Source organism: Solanum pennellii, chromosome 6 (genome assembly GCF_001406875.1).
Source record: "Solanum pennellii chromosome 6, SPENNV200".
Classification (NCBI taxonomy): Eukaryota; Viridiplantae; Streptophyta; class Magnoliopsida; order Solanales; family Solanaceae; genus Solanum; species Solanum pennellii.
The window spans coordinates 51,744,066-51,759,455 of NC_028642.1; the positions used below are offsets into that span (position 1 = coordinate 51,744,066).

The 15,390-nt window shown below is 33.4% G+C and overlaps 1 pseudogene; it reads right to left on the reverse strand.

Moving 5' to 3' along the window:
• Positions 1 to 5,028: 5,028 nt before the first annotated feature.
• Positions 5,029 to 7,040, reverse strand: LOC114077641 (annotated as a pseudogene).
• Positions 7,041 to 15,390: the final 8,350 nt, after the last annotated feature.

The following is a 15,390-nucleotide window of genomic DNA, read 5'->3' on the forward strand; positions in this document are numbered from 1 at the left end:
ATAAAGGTCAAAACTTTATATGAAAATCTCTATGCTTAAATAATCATTTAAAAATAACTCCTTATTATACCAAAAGAAAAAACAATTAATCTAGCAACATAAAAAAAAATGATTTTTTCCTTGTTTGTAGTTTGTCATAAGCTTTTTCAAAAAAAATGAGTAAGATTTTGATTATTATCATAATCAAGTTAATATTTTGATTCAAGTGAATATTGATAATGTGCTTCACGTTATTATATGATATTTTAATACAGTTATAATCATGTATATTTAAAATATACAAGCTAAAATATATAAAATTATTTTTCATTTAACATAACCCTCTAAGAAGATAAAATTGTTATATAGTCAAAGTTCGAACACATTAAAAATTTTATTCTTATTTAAATATAAAATATCCTAATTATTATACGAGACTAAAACTTAAATGACGTGTCAAAAGAGAAAAACAGTCAAACCAACATGTAAAAATAAAGTTGACAAAATTGTAGGAAATACACTTATTTATTGTGTGTGCTAAATGAGATTCATTAACGGACCAGCATAAACGATCGTTGTCGTTCATAAATCTTCTCGAGAAACTATGTCTAGTGCAATTAAACATGCTACAAAATTTTCAATTAAGATAAATCAAATAATCTCTAATTATTATGTTTTATTTGAAAATATAACTATAAAACTAATCAGCAAGTAGATAAGATGATGAATAACTTTCACTATTAAAAAAAGCTCAAGAATATGGAAGATAGAAAAAATATTTAACACCGAGAATGATCCATAACAAATAATTATATACCATTAGTTAATGATGAATAATTAACTCTTGATAATAATTTTATATTAACTTCGTTGATTATTTACGGATCAAGTTAAGAACATTGAAAGTATCATAATGTCTTAATGTGTAGTTCCTATTTCTAGTTTGAATATGATAATGAGGATTAACTTCTCAAATTTTTATTAATTAATTTTGTTTAGTCTCAATACAAAACAAAAAAATTGAAAATTGGAATAAATAAGTGAAAAGATCTTATTAAATTGCTTATGAATACTCAATTACCAATAATATGGAATGTAGATTTCTCCCCCCACCCAAACCCCCACCGCCGAGTNGGATAAGGGTCTGAAAAATATTCTAATTTTGATCGAATTTATTATTGCGATACTAAACTCTCATGAGGATCTAGTACCTCCCTAAACTATTTAATATCGTATTTTAAACATACATTTTTGCCCATATGGATATAAAAAATAATGCAAAATTATAAATAGTGATGTGTCCACGTGGGCACATATATACCTTTAAAATAACTATCAAATTGTTCAGGGGATAAATAATACACTATTAAATAGTTCATAGAGGTAATAGGTCCTCACGAAAGTTTAGAATCGCAACAACAAATTCGATCAAAGTTAGGGTGTTTTTCAGACCCATGTCCCAAATTAAATAATTATAACATAATAAATGTTATCTTACCGCTAAAGTCTTGAGAAGGTAGGATGTATGTAGACCATATATAGTAAGAATATAAACAATGAAAAAAATATAATATAAAGTTAGAATAATAGAACTTGACTCAAAACTTTTAAGGAGTCGTTTGGTAGAGTGTATAAAAATAAGGCGGAATTCATCGGTAGCCCCATTAAGTTGACACCAATTTTCACTTAGACACTTAACTAAGCTTTGTTCATTTTAGACACCTCATGTCATATCCCGCTATGTCATTTTGACACTTTTTGCTGACAAGTCATAGAGAGTGTAATACATTCACTACGGACGCGTGAAAGACTTGTTAAATCGTTTTTATTTTATTTTTTTCATCTTCTTTCTCATTTTTCAGCCATTGTCTCCCATAACTTAAACTCCTTTTATGGAGAAATAAATTTGATAATGTTTCAGATAAAAAATGAATTTGAACCCATTGGACTTATAATATAATGATATGAAAAAAATGAAAAAAAGACAATATGAAAAACCTTGCTATAGTAATTTAGAAGAAAAATGAAAAGTCACAAATTCATAAATAATCTCAAATTAGATTTGAGTGGGGTATGTATGGGTTTGTTATTCTACTCGAGAAGATGATGTTGGGGTTAGGGTGCGTAAGGCGGAGAAGACGTTGGGTGAGTGGGGGAAGAGTGGAGAAAACACAAGAGTTGGGGTCGGTGGGGTGGAGAAGATGATTTGGTGGGGTTGGGTTATTTTATTTTTAAAAAATTTTGGGCGAAAATTCCACATGTTATTCACTTATTGGTCACTTCTTTTTTGTACGAAAAATGTAATTATTTTTTTTATATATATACGTGTCTTCGTTTAATTCGTCATTTTGATAGCTCATCAGCGAGTGTATTACAAACACTTGATATATTTGATTGATAATTAAAAAAGTGTCACAATGACACAATGGACCATGACATGGGGTGTCTAAAATGAACAAACCTTAATTAAGGTGTTTAAGTGAAAGTTGGTGTCAACTTTAAGGGGCTATCGATGGGTTCCACCTAAAATTAATACTCAATAGAGTGTAATAGTAATGCATGTATTAGTTATACTTGTATTAGTTATGCACAAATTATTTTTTATGCATTGTTTGGTTTGATGTATTAAAAATAGTATGCTTTGTATAAAAATATTTATTTACAAAAGTATCTTTCATAATTACGGTGGAAAATATGTAAAAATATTTTTCAGGGGTAATTGAGTCTTTAACCATATTAATGCATAGATTAAGTCATTTGCATTACTAATACCATGGATTTCTATGTATTAGTAATACACTCCTCAATACACAATAGAGTGTATAACTAATAAGGTCGTTGCGCTCCTGCCACCTCTTGGCAAAGTAGGCTGATGGGCAAGCCCCCTCCTGTCGCAATGGTGCGGGGCGTCAGAGGCTGTTACCCGTGGCCAACTCGAAGGGGCTGAAGTTCGACGCGGAGCTTTTTGGTTGTTAAGTTACAGCAGGACTGAGCAACATCCAACAACTGCAGTCCTTCTAGTTTGCACTAAAGTGGCTTAAGTAGCCCTCGAGGAGTCCGTTTATTCTCTCCGTCTGAGAATAGTTATACATACCATGAAAAAATGCATCAAGCAAGGGATTACTAATACTATATAATTAATGCATGTATTAATTTTGCTAATATATTCTACCAAACGACCCTTAAAAATTTATATAATGGTATTCAAATAGTTACTCTGAATTTGATAAATTGATATACTGATGATAAAATAGCACTGAATAGTTGTGATGCTTGAAATTTAACGATTACTCCAAAAAAAAAATCTGATATTTTCATAAACACACAATAATATATTTTGCATAAAACAGAAGGTTTTACAGTTTGATAGACTTAACAATATTCAATAATGAGATAACATAAAAAGGTAACTGTAAGTCAAGATACATTTAAAGTCAACAAAATAAGTAGTCATATAAAAAAGGATGCTATAATTAACTAGCATTAATTCATTTCTCAAATATTAAAATATCTTTGCATTAAATAAAGTAAACAATTGTTATTTTACTTTCTATCCATTTTTTTTTCAAATTTATCAAGACTTGGTATATATATATAGAGTGTATGAGAGAGAGAGATTGGAGATCCAAAAAGTTTGAGGCCCTAAGCGGTTGTTTTGGTAACTTTATGATTGAGACGGTCTTGTGTCCATATTTTTTTTTGCATCTACATCTTTAACCTTCGTGATTGTGAATTGTCACGTCTTGATCTACACCCTGAACGTGTCAAAACTCAAAAATTATTTATTGATTCCTAGCGAACCTTTTATCTGACTCACTAATCAACGGAAGACTACTACATGCATATGGAAGCTTAAATTGATTTCATTTAAACCAACAAACTAAATCTCCTAAGTTGTTTGAAAATATTGAGTATAAATGATAATGTCTATAAAATAAATATGAGAAGAAAATTGAAGCAACACTCTTAACACTATCTGCTATGAAAACTTTATTGCCTAAATATAGGTGATCCACGACAACCTTATAACACTACTACTAAAGCAATAAAATTGAAGTCCTCTTAAAGTAAGGAAGTCTCACTAAAAGCTGATGAATGGATAATCGGATTTTAACGATGTGCTTTTTGATGATCCTGAATATCGAAGTCTGCATCATAAAACAATTTAGTGTCGAATAATGTCAGTACATGAAATATATGATATGTAATAAAGTTAAAGTGAACATATATCTGAAATGAATAAAAGACTGAAAGCAAATCATTTGAAGTAAAGCATAAATATGAAATAAATTTATTAAAAGTTTTACAACTACTAGGTATGTAATGATAGTAAATACTGAAATAAAATACTTTACTTTCTTAAAAAGTTTCTCTAACCGATAACTATCACTGTAAGCCTTATAATGATACAATGTTTTACTTATATTGTCAAAATATCCATATATCTTGTCGGAATTTTTTTTTTATTTTGAGCGAGGTACAACCAACAATAGTTATACGAGGGTCCATTAATTTTTCAACACATGAATATGTGGGGTCAATTTGTCCTTTAAAGTCTGCCAAAGAAATAAGAGGAGAGAGAATATAAATTTTAATTGAAAATTAAAAAGAAAATGTGAGATCCATGCCATATTCAATTAAGTATAGTAATTTTTCCATTTGGATTGAACTGCATTGTGGGGCTCAACTGCCACACATTCCAACGAATTATATTCCTCCTTTGTAACTTTTCTTCTTCTTCTTGAACATTTACATTATTTTCTAACAAATTTATTTTACTAAAATTCTGCATGTCAACTATTGAAATTAAACCTGCAATTTTCTTGAAAATTGGTGCGATTTTCTTGAAAATTGATGTTTCAATGTTGGGGATCTTGTTAATGTCTAAAAAAAAGTTGCTATGGTGATGATGCTTAAAAGCTTGAGAAGTTGATGTTGATTTTGATTCTTCCCTCTAATGTCAAAATACCAAAAATCACCTGCTACACATACTAAATACTAAATTACAGATATAATTTTCAAAAATAAAATCTATTGTGCTTAGGTGTTCTATTGAATTCTCTTCCCATTGATATCAGTATTTTCTTGTGAATTGTTTGGATCTTGACTTTGAATGCAAACACCATGTAACTGCATGTGTAAATTTGATAAAAAGTAATTAAAATTAGTAGATCAACTACTTAAAAGAAAAGGATCAAATCAGTAGATAAATCAAGTAACAAAATAGTGACAGAAAATATTTAATTTGATGAAAAGAGTATCACAAGAAAATTTAGTACCGTGAATTCTTGTGGTATTGAAGCTGATTGTGAAGCAAAAGTCCCTGGCATGGTGTTCAAGAGAATTAAACTGGACAATTTCAGTTTGATTATTCTCACCCTTTAAAATTGTATATTTAGTAGAACTCCTAACAGTTTCCAGATGGATCACTTTTTTGGTTGTCCCTTGTAAAAAATTCATGTTGAAACCTTGTAAAAATTCTTCTTGAGTACACATTACCAGCATGTTTTAAGATCCCACAGTCTTCTACGAAAAGTTTTGGCTTTTCTCGACATTTGTAATCTTCAGTTGCTTCCGTGTCACGCATTTCAGTTGTTCGTTGCTCATAATGCTTTACAAATTCAGTTATACTCATTGTCTTGCATGCCATTTCTGTGAAGACCCTATTCGTGCTTTCACTTCTTTGAGTTGATTTAATGTCCGCATAGAAAATTGAACGACTAAATACAGGACACCATTTCTTTCTTAAATCATATAGCTTTTGAAGCCAAGAATTATCTGCACAGTTCCAATCACATATCATATTTTGCCATATCACCTCAAATTCTGATTCTGACTTGCATCTCCATAAGAGAGTATCAAAATAGTTTCGAAATCCCTGTTTCCAATAGAGTTGAGGTATATTCTTTTGAGCATTTCTATCAATATGCCATTCACACAATCGATGACATGTGTTGGGAAAAACTTGTCTAATTGCAGCCGTCATGGCATGATCTTGATCTGTAAAAATTGTTTTTGGTGTTTTTCCTCCCATTCCCTTCAAAAATGTTTGAAACAACCAAACAAAAGAGTGTTATTTCATTACACAAGAAGAAAAAAAAATATTTTTCCAATGATTATTGACACCAACAAATGGAGTAAAAATCATGTTATATCTATTTGTGCGGTATGAAGTGTCAAAAATCATTACATCTCCAAAGCACTCATAATGCAATCTGGATATACTATCCCTCCAAAAGAAGTTGCATAATCTACCATCTTCATCAACTTGAAAAGAATAAAAGAAGTTTGTGTCCTCTGAATGCAAATGCCTAAAATGATTTATCAAAGTTTGAGCATCCCCACTACTTATCATGTTTCTCTTATGTGCTTGTACGAAGTTATGTCCATCTTGCTCAATAAATCCTGCATTTTCAATCCCACCTGCTTCATTTTGAAGGTATCGAACAACCTTTTTTGTGCGAATTCCAGCATCAAGCATAGAACCAAGAATATTTTTAGTAGAACTTAAGAGCTTTCGTCCAGACCGTATGAAATGCCTTAAATTGTCTTCAATCATGGGATGACTGTGCTCATCACTAAATTCACAGACTTACCATATGCCATTTGAAATTTTAAACTTTATACGAGCCAAACAACCACATCTATATTCTAATCTTTGTCGCTTTCTTTCTTGAAAAGGAGAAAGCTTATCGAATTTTCCTTGACAAGAACAAAAAAATACTGTTATGAGTTTTTGGACCTTTTCGAATTCCAAAACCTTCAACATATGAATTGTATGCATTGTATGATTCCTCTTCTGAGACAAATTTCATAACAATCTCAAAGATAAAATTTTTGTTGATGTTATAAACATTATGAGTTCTTGTGGAGTATTCTTGATCATTTACGTTGTGAGCTACAATAACAATTTTTAGATGATAAGTATTAAAATATGAAGAATAAATAAAACATAAGCTAATCTTATTTAATTAAGAATTTCTAGAATTAAGAGAATTTCACAGAAATAAGATATTACCTTCTTGGTCGGTAGTTCCTTTATCAACATTTATATTCTCCATTCTTGATTTGAAATATATATAATCTGTACAAAAAATTATAGCATTAGAAAATATCCAAGATATCTTAGTATAGACATATTAACATTTTTCCTTTTGTAATATTATAAATATTATGATATAGTTTGAATTATGGAGTAAACTATCACTAATTTTGTTAGATTTTGAATAGAAGTACTATAAATTATTTTTTGTTGATTTTTTTTTGTTTTTTAACAAATAATATTTGTATGTTTACAGAATTTCTCAACAAATCATGACCTGGAAAAAGTGCTATGCATAGATGTGCACAATTTGAATGACTCTATAAAGATACAATATCTATGTTGATGATGTATATGTATGAAAACAAGATTCACTGCTAAGTAATTTTTCTTTTCCCTTTTTTTTATACCTTGAAAAAATTGGCAAGACAAGTAATTGCACAAATTTAAATAGCAAAAATAAGAAAGGGCATTGAAAAAATTGATGTTATTAATTACATTTAGACTAGAGTGTGTTGTTATAAAAGAAAAGGAAAACAAAAAAAATGAATGGACCCTCGTACAACTATTGTTGGTTGTACCTCGCTCAAAATAAAATTTTTCCTTGTCGGGGTATATAACACAACTTAACTTATGAATCCACTAAAAGCTTTATTGAGGCACGTAAAGTTTCACTCAAATTTCGATATGATCCTATCTACGTTGACAATGTAATTAATGGGGTTTGAGTTATCTTAACTTTTATCCAAAATAACGTTCAATACTACTCCAAAACATACATATTAATTCTCATATGGTAATACTTACTAGATCGAATTAATACTAAATAAACCCTTTTGGGGAATAATTGATCTTGCTTTACTGATTGAAACTTCTCTTGAAATTAATTATGCTCTTCCAGAATTAACAATATTTCTTAATACAAAATAGTGAATTTCGAATCATTAGTATTCTCTTAAAAACTCTTCTCAATAATAACTTAAAATACTTAAACTTACTTTAAATAAAAAGTTAGCGCACGAGAGTAATTATGCAAAAACTTTTAACAATTCTCAATTAAATAGGGTTCATGTAATACCATAAGCATGACAACAAATTTAAGAATGAAAATGAAGTTCTATAATCTCAATGATAAGAATTCAACAACAAGGAATAAAGATCAATTTGAAATTCATGAAAATTTGGGAAAAATTTTGAGGAAAAACTTAGTCCATCATAATGAGTAGCTTTATTTATCTTGAATCACTCTAACTGAAACTCTAACTTCAAATAGGAACTCTGTAAATCCCTTTTTTGAACTTTAGGATGAATTCTTATTTTCATTAGATATGAGAGAGATTTAATGTTAAAATCTTGTTAAGAATTCGTGCTTAGAGATCGAAATTGTTTAGATTTAAGCTAGATATAAGAGAAACATGTCTTGGAGTTGGACATAAAGGAAAGGAGATAATTTGAGATAAAAATAAATTATAGATCGTCTAAGATAAACTTTATCGCGATACATTGACTTAACTTAATGAATAGAGTATCTTAATATCTAGACCCTTGGCTTGGAGCGGTACACTCACACTATATGCTGAGCGGAGCGTACAACCATTTAAAAATAGTAGATGTAGAAAATACCCATACTTAGCAAAATAATTATAGGAACAGAATAGACTAATTATGTTAGTAATATATTCTGTATAATCTTTTTCCTTATCTGGTTCCGTATCTCTTTCCATCTTACCTGTATAAATGTAATAGTTATTTCACAAAAGCAATACACAGAAAATTAACCAAAAACTATTCTCCTTGTTTACGTATTTTATCATGGTATCAGAGCCATAAGGTCGATCTTCGACGGTTGTTCGTACTCATCATCTACCGGGATCTACCGAAATGGAAGACCCATCGGAAAACCCACCAGAAAATCCAAACCAGCTTATTTCTATGGAACATATGCAACAACTGTTTCAAATGTTCCAAACACTCAACAAAAGCTCAACCAACATCGAACCAGTGACTTCACAAACAGTGCGAGTCGCGGAAAAATTGAACTTTACCAACTACACCAAATGGTGTAAACTGATGCAGATAGCAATTGGTGGTCGGGGAAGACTCAATCACATCATCGTCAATCCCATTTCACCAGACGATCCAGAATACCAGCAATGGGCTCAAAAAGATTCGATGGTCATTTCATGGATCATCGAGAATATTGACGGAGACCTCGTGAATCAATTCTTGGACTACAAAACTGCCCGAGATTTATGGAAAGGCATCGAAACTCTACTCAGTAGCGGCAGAGATGAACTGCAGATCTATGATCTGAACACAAAGGCAACATCTATGAAACAAGGGATAGACACGATAGAGGTCTATTTCAGTAAATTGAATACCCTATGGAAAGAAATCGATAGACGAATGCCGAACCCAATGAAATGCGCAGAAGACATCACACTGTTCAACTCATTTATACAACGACAAAGGCTGTACCAGTTTTTGGCCGGTGTAAATGATTCACTTGACAAAGAAAAGCGAGACATCCTAAATCTAGATCCCCTTCCAACCATTGATGCCGCATATGCCACCATCAGACGAGAAATTGCTCGTCGTGGCATAATGACCGGCAACTCATCACTGGAACGAGGTCCCTCAGAGATCGGAAGTGGTCTTGTCACTCAACGCCGGTCAGATTCTTCATTTAGCCGGTCAGATTCATCATTCCGGCGAGAGGACAAAACTCACCTCAAATGCAGCCACTGCGGAGGAACCAAACACACCAAGGAAGGATGCTTTAAGCTCATCGGCTACCCAGAATGGTGGGAAGATCTGAGACAGCGTAAAGCCGCCACCAAGGTAACAAAGACCGGCGGCAAGGCTAACGCCGCCATCGGAGAAGGAGAACCGACCAGCGAGGCTTCGTCAACCACTGTCACCAACAGGCGAGCGGGTACCGGCGAGGCTTCGTCGACCAGCGTTACCGACAGGAGAACAGGTATGAGTGGCAAAGATGGGTTCACCAAAATTTCCGGTGAACCATGGATGGAGACAGAGGAAGCGACGGGAAGGAGAAGAGAGAAAATTCTAGAGGAGCCGTCCTCTAGAAATGAAAGTGAGGGAAAACAAGAGGCCCTAAAAAAATCTGACCCTTTAGCCCTTGAGCCCAAAAAATCAGAAGCCCAATTATATAAAAAACCCAAGGAAAAACAAAGTGTGGGTCTCATGTGCAATAAGTCCAATTGGATTTTTGACTGTGGGGCCACGGACACTATGTCATACGATCCAACCGATTTTCTCTCCTCCACATCAACTACCCGTACTAAGATTCAAACTGCAAATGGGGAGTTTATTCCAATTACTCAAGCCGGAGATGTGGATATTACATCAGAAATCCATTTAAAAAATTGTCTTTTAATTCCAAGTCTTACCCACAAACTTTTATCTGTCAGTCAATTAACCAAGGAACTAAACTGTACAATTCTAATGACTTCCTCTGATTGTATTGTACAGGATGCTCAGACGGGGCGGATCATTGGTCGTGGTATTGAAAGAGGAGGTCTATACTATGTGAACGAGGTGACTCAACAGGGTAACGCTTTGCTTGCTCAAGGGTCGCCGGAATATCAGATCTGGATGTGGCACCGACGGCTAGGTCATCCGTCTTTAAGTTATCTTAAACGATTATTTCCCTCTTTTAAGGACATTGATTTTGTTTTGGACTGTGAAGCATGTGTACTTGCAAAAAGTCATAAACATTCTTATTCTCCCAGTTCAACTCATGTTTCTAAGCCATTTACCCTAATTCATTCTGATGTCTGGGGTCCTGCACCTGAATTTGCCTTTTATAAATATTCCTATTTTGTTTTGTTTGTGGATGATTGCACCCGTATGAGTTGGGTTTATTTTCTAAAAAATAAATCTGAAGTATATGATGTGTTTATAAATTTCTACAACATGATCTGTACCCAATTTGCTGCCCAACCTCAAATTCTTCGATCTGATAACGGAGGAGAATACATAAACTTAGATATGAAACAGTTCATTTCTGATCATGGCCTCATTCACCAGACTACCTGTCCGGACACTCCTCAACAAAACGGGATAGCTGAACGGAAAAACCGAACCCTTCTTGAGATTACTAGAGCCATTATGTTAGAATCCCATGTCCCTGTCCATTTTTGGCCAGAGGCCATTGCCACAGCCACATATCTAACCAACCGACTACCTACCAAACCTCTTGCATACCAAACTCCTCTTGACACTCTTTCTTCCCATGTGTCCATCCCTTCCTATCATTCTCTACCTCCACGGGTGTTCGGATGTGTTGTCTATGTTCATCTCCCAAAAAGAATCAGAAATAAACTTGAACCACGAGCCATCAAATGTGTTTTTATTGGGTATGGGGTTACTCAAAAAGGGTACCGATGCTATGATCCCATTCAAAACAAAATCTACACCAGCCTTGACTGCGAGTTTTTTGAACACTCCTATTACTATACCCAGCCTGGTCCTCAGGGGGAGACTACGAATGATGACCTTAGCTGGTTAATATATCCAGAAATGATGGACCTTGATCCTCCAACGCAAGTAAGCAATACCACCGACGTCAACTCTGAAACATCTGTATCAGCTCCCTCTCCTCAAACCACTCCAATGACAACCACTGAGCACCCTGAGTCAACATCAGTTGAGGTAAATTCTGAATTGTGTACTGTTCCTACTGACTCTGTGTCTAGTGATAATTGTCAAAACAGATATGAGCTTCCTCACAGAAGCACGAGAGGTGTTCCTCCCAAAAGGTATGACCCGGAATATGAAGATCAACGGTCCAGATACCCCATAGAAAGAATCAGCAATGAAAACTTGTCCAACACAGCTGTTGCCTTCACTACCTCCCTGTACTCAACAAACATTCCCAGAACCGTGGAAGAAGCTTTTGAAGATGAGAAGTGGAGACAAGCCATGGAAAATGAATATGTTGCCTTGGAAAAGAATCACACATGGGAAAAATGTATTCTACCCAAAGGGAAGAAGAAGGTAGGGTGTAGATGGGTATTCTCCATTAAGCACCGGGCAGATGGAACCATTGAAAGGTACAAGGCAAGATTGGTGGCCAAGGGTTACACTCAGACCTTTGGGATCGACTATTCAGAGACTTTTTCCCCAGTAGCCAAGATAGACACAATACGGGTATTGTTCTCTGTAGCAGCAAACAAAGATTGGCCCTTGTATCAGTTCGATGTTAAAAATGCCTTCCTCCATGGAAGCATTGAAGAAGAAGTCTATATGGAACCCCCTCCAGGATATTCTCATGACTTTAAAGATGGAGAAGGATGTAAATTGAAGAAAGCCCTGTATGGCTTAAAGCAGTCTCCAAGAGCTTGGTTTGGAAGGTTCACTAAGGCTATGAAGAAATTTGGGTACAGACAGAGTAATTCTGATCATACTTTATTCATAAAAGGGGCAAATCAGAAAATCACCTGTCTAATTATATATGTAGATGATATGATCATCACCGGAAATGATGAAGAAGAAATTGTTACCTTAAAGGGGAAGTTGTTTCAGGAATTTGAGATGAAAGATCTAGGAAACTTAAAGTACTTTCTTGGTATAGAAGTCTTAAGATCCACGCAAGGGATCTTTATTCACCAACGAAAGTATATTCTTGATCTTTTAACTGAAACAGGAATGTTAGGGAGTAAACCGGCTGACACTCCAATTATAGCAAATCATGGTCTTCAGGTCATAGAAGGGGCAAAGGCAACTGACAAAGAACAATATCAGAAGATTGTTGGGAAACTCATTTATCTAGCCCACACAAGACCAGATATTGCATATGCAGTGGGGATAGTGAGTAGATTCATGCATCTACCCCAAATACATCACATGACAGCAGTAATGAGGATTCTGAGATATCTAAAGGGTACAAGCAGCACCGGGATCTACTTCGGGAAAAATGATAGCCTCGATATAACTGCCTACACCGATGCAGATTGGGCCGGAGACCGAGATGAAAGGAAATCCACTTCTGGATACTTCACCTTGGTAGGAGGGAATCTGGTCACTTGGAGAAGCAAGAAGCAAAAGGTTGTAGCCCTGTCAAGTGCGGAAGCTGAATTCAGAGGAATTGTGAAAGGAATAACTGAAATCCTATGGATTAGGAAACTGCTAAATGAACTCGGTTTTCCTCAGAAAACAGCCTGCAAGTTATTTTGCGACAACAAAGCAGCAATAAGTATTTCTGGAAATCCTGTCCAACATGACAGAACAAAACATGTTGAGGTTGATCGACACTTCATCAAAGACAAGTTAGAAGACAAGGTTATCAAACTTCCATTTGTTCGATCAAAAGATCAACTGGCAGACATCCTAACCAAGGCTGTTAGTACTGAAGCTTTCAGCAATGTCTTGCGCAAGTTGAGCATTGGAAATCCGAGTGCACAACTTGAGGGGGAGTGTAGAAAATACCCATACTTAGCAAAATAATTATAGGAACAGAATAGACTAATTATGTTAGTAATATATTCTGTATAATCTTTTTCCTTATCTGGTTCCGTATCTCTTTCCATCTTACCTGTATAAATGTAATAGTTATTTCACAAAAGCAATACACAGAAAATTAACCAAAAACTATTCTCCTTGTTTACGTATTTTATCAGTAGAGTTATTTAAAAATTGACTTGGACGTGCGTCCACCTACGGGTCACATAGAGCGCACAACCACTTCGAAAAATAGTGAGGCTACTGAAAAATTGGCTAAGCATAGTGCCCCCATGTTATGGGCCGCGTGGAGCACACAATCACATCAAAAATAACGATACTAATGAAAAATTTGCTTGGTGTCGTATGTCCACCTTACCAGATGAGTAGAGCACACGACCAGTTTAATGTCTCACCAGTAAAATGCAAAAAAAAATCTTTACTCAAGGGTCGGATTGACGAGCGGTTTTGGAAAGAGTATTTGTAAGCCTTTAAGGGCTATGTAGTTCTTTGTATAGTGAAAGATATGATTGATTGAAATTGACTCTTGCATGATAATGCAAAATTTAGTCGGCAAAAGGCTTTAAACTTGACTTAGTGTTAGAGGTCTCTTATGACTCTAAATTACTTTTTTATACCCTTGTTACACTTGATAAGTGAACTTAAAACATGAGTGCAAGTAGGAATCACCCGACTCATATTCTTCTTACAACAAACAATTTGAATTTTGAAAGTAAAGTTGCGATGTGTTACGTGAGTGATATCTTTTGACTAAGTCACGCTTGGAACAAAGCTTCACATTTTAACATATTGTTGGTCATGCTAACTTTCTCAATCACATACGTCTACTTTATGATCGCAAAGTGTATTTCCTCACAACTTCTTATCTTATTTTAACTCCCCTTAATCTTGCTTTCACTTCGTTTCAATCAAAATTATTTGAAATCTCATGATATCTAATATATACGCAAATTAAAAAATTAATAACATCATTTATCAACGAATATTGTAGATTTTAAGTTAAAAAATAAGAGGTAAGTTGATAGAAATATCATATCATCCATTAATCAATTTCAAATAATTTTCTTTATCTTTTCCAAAAACTTGATAATTTTTTTTTTTGAAATCTTGAAGAATATATCCAAATATCTAGAAATCTTCAAATGTTTTCAATTTTATTAAGATCTAAAGTTAATTTTAGTGAAGACTAATCACATTTAAGGGTGAATTTAGAATATTTCATACTAGTTCTCAAAAACTCAATAACTTTTATTTAATCATATATTTATACTAAAACTATATTTTATGTTTAAGTAGATTCTAATTAAAAAAACTTCATTAAACGAGGTTGTTTGTTCCGTGGCAAAATTGAACATGTTGAAGCTTTGCTTTGCCCTTCGATCCCTCTTTGACACTATTAAAATATCGATAAACTCCATAGCATATATTCATCTTCTAATCATATTTTCTTTGAGCAACACAAATTGCAAAACTGAATTATATTAATAAAAAATTATATATGTGAAACTTGTACTACTCAAAATTGGAGGTGTGCATTGATTAGTTCGTTTTATGTATTATCGGCTCGATCTATTAGTTTTTGATATATAAATACGCAAAACCAATAATCAAATCAATATGGTAGTTCTTTTATATGTTTTTAGTTTATCAATTTCGATCAATAACAATACAATTTTTCAGTTGAACTAATAAGAAAATGCATATAAAACAAATTTAATACTGTCTTATCCAACAATTTGATGCGATAAAATAATAATGTACTTTACATAACACTCATAAAATAGAAACAATAATAACTAACATTTAAAAAAAAAAATATTCAAGTGCAACACAAAAAAAAATTAAGAGGAATAAGATTTTTACTTAGGGTTTGTTTGGTTACT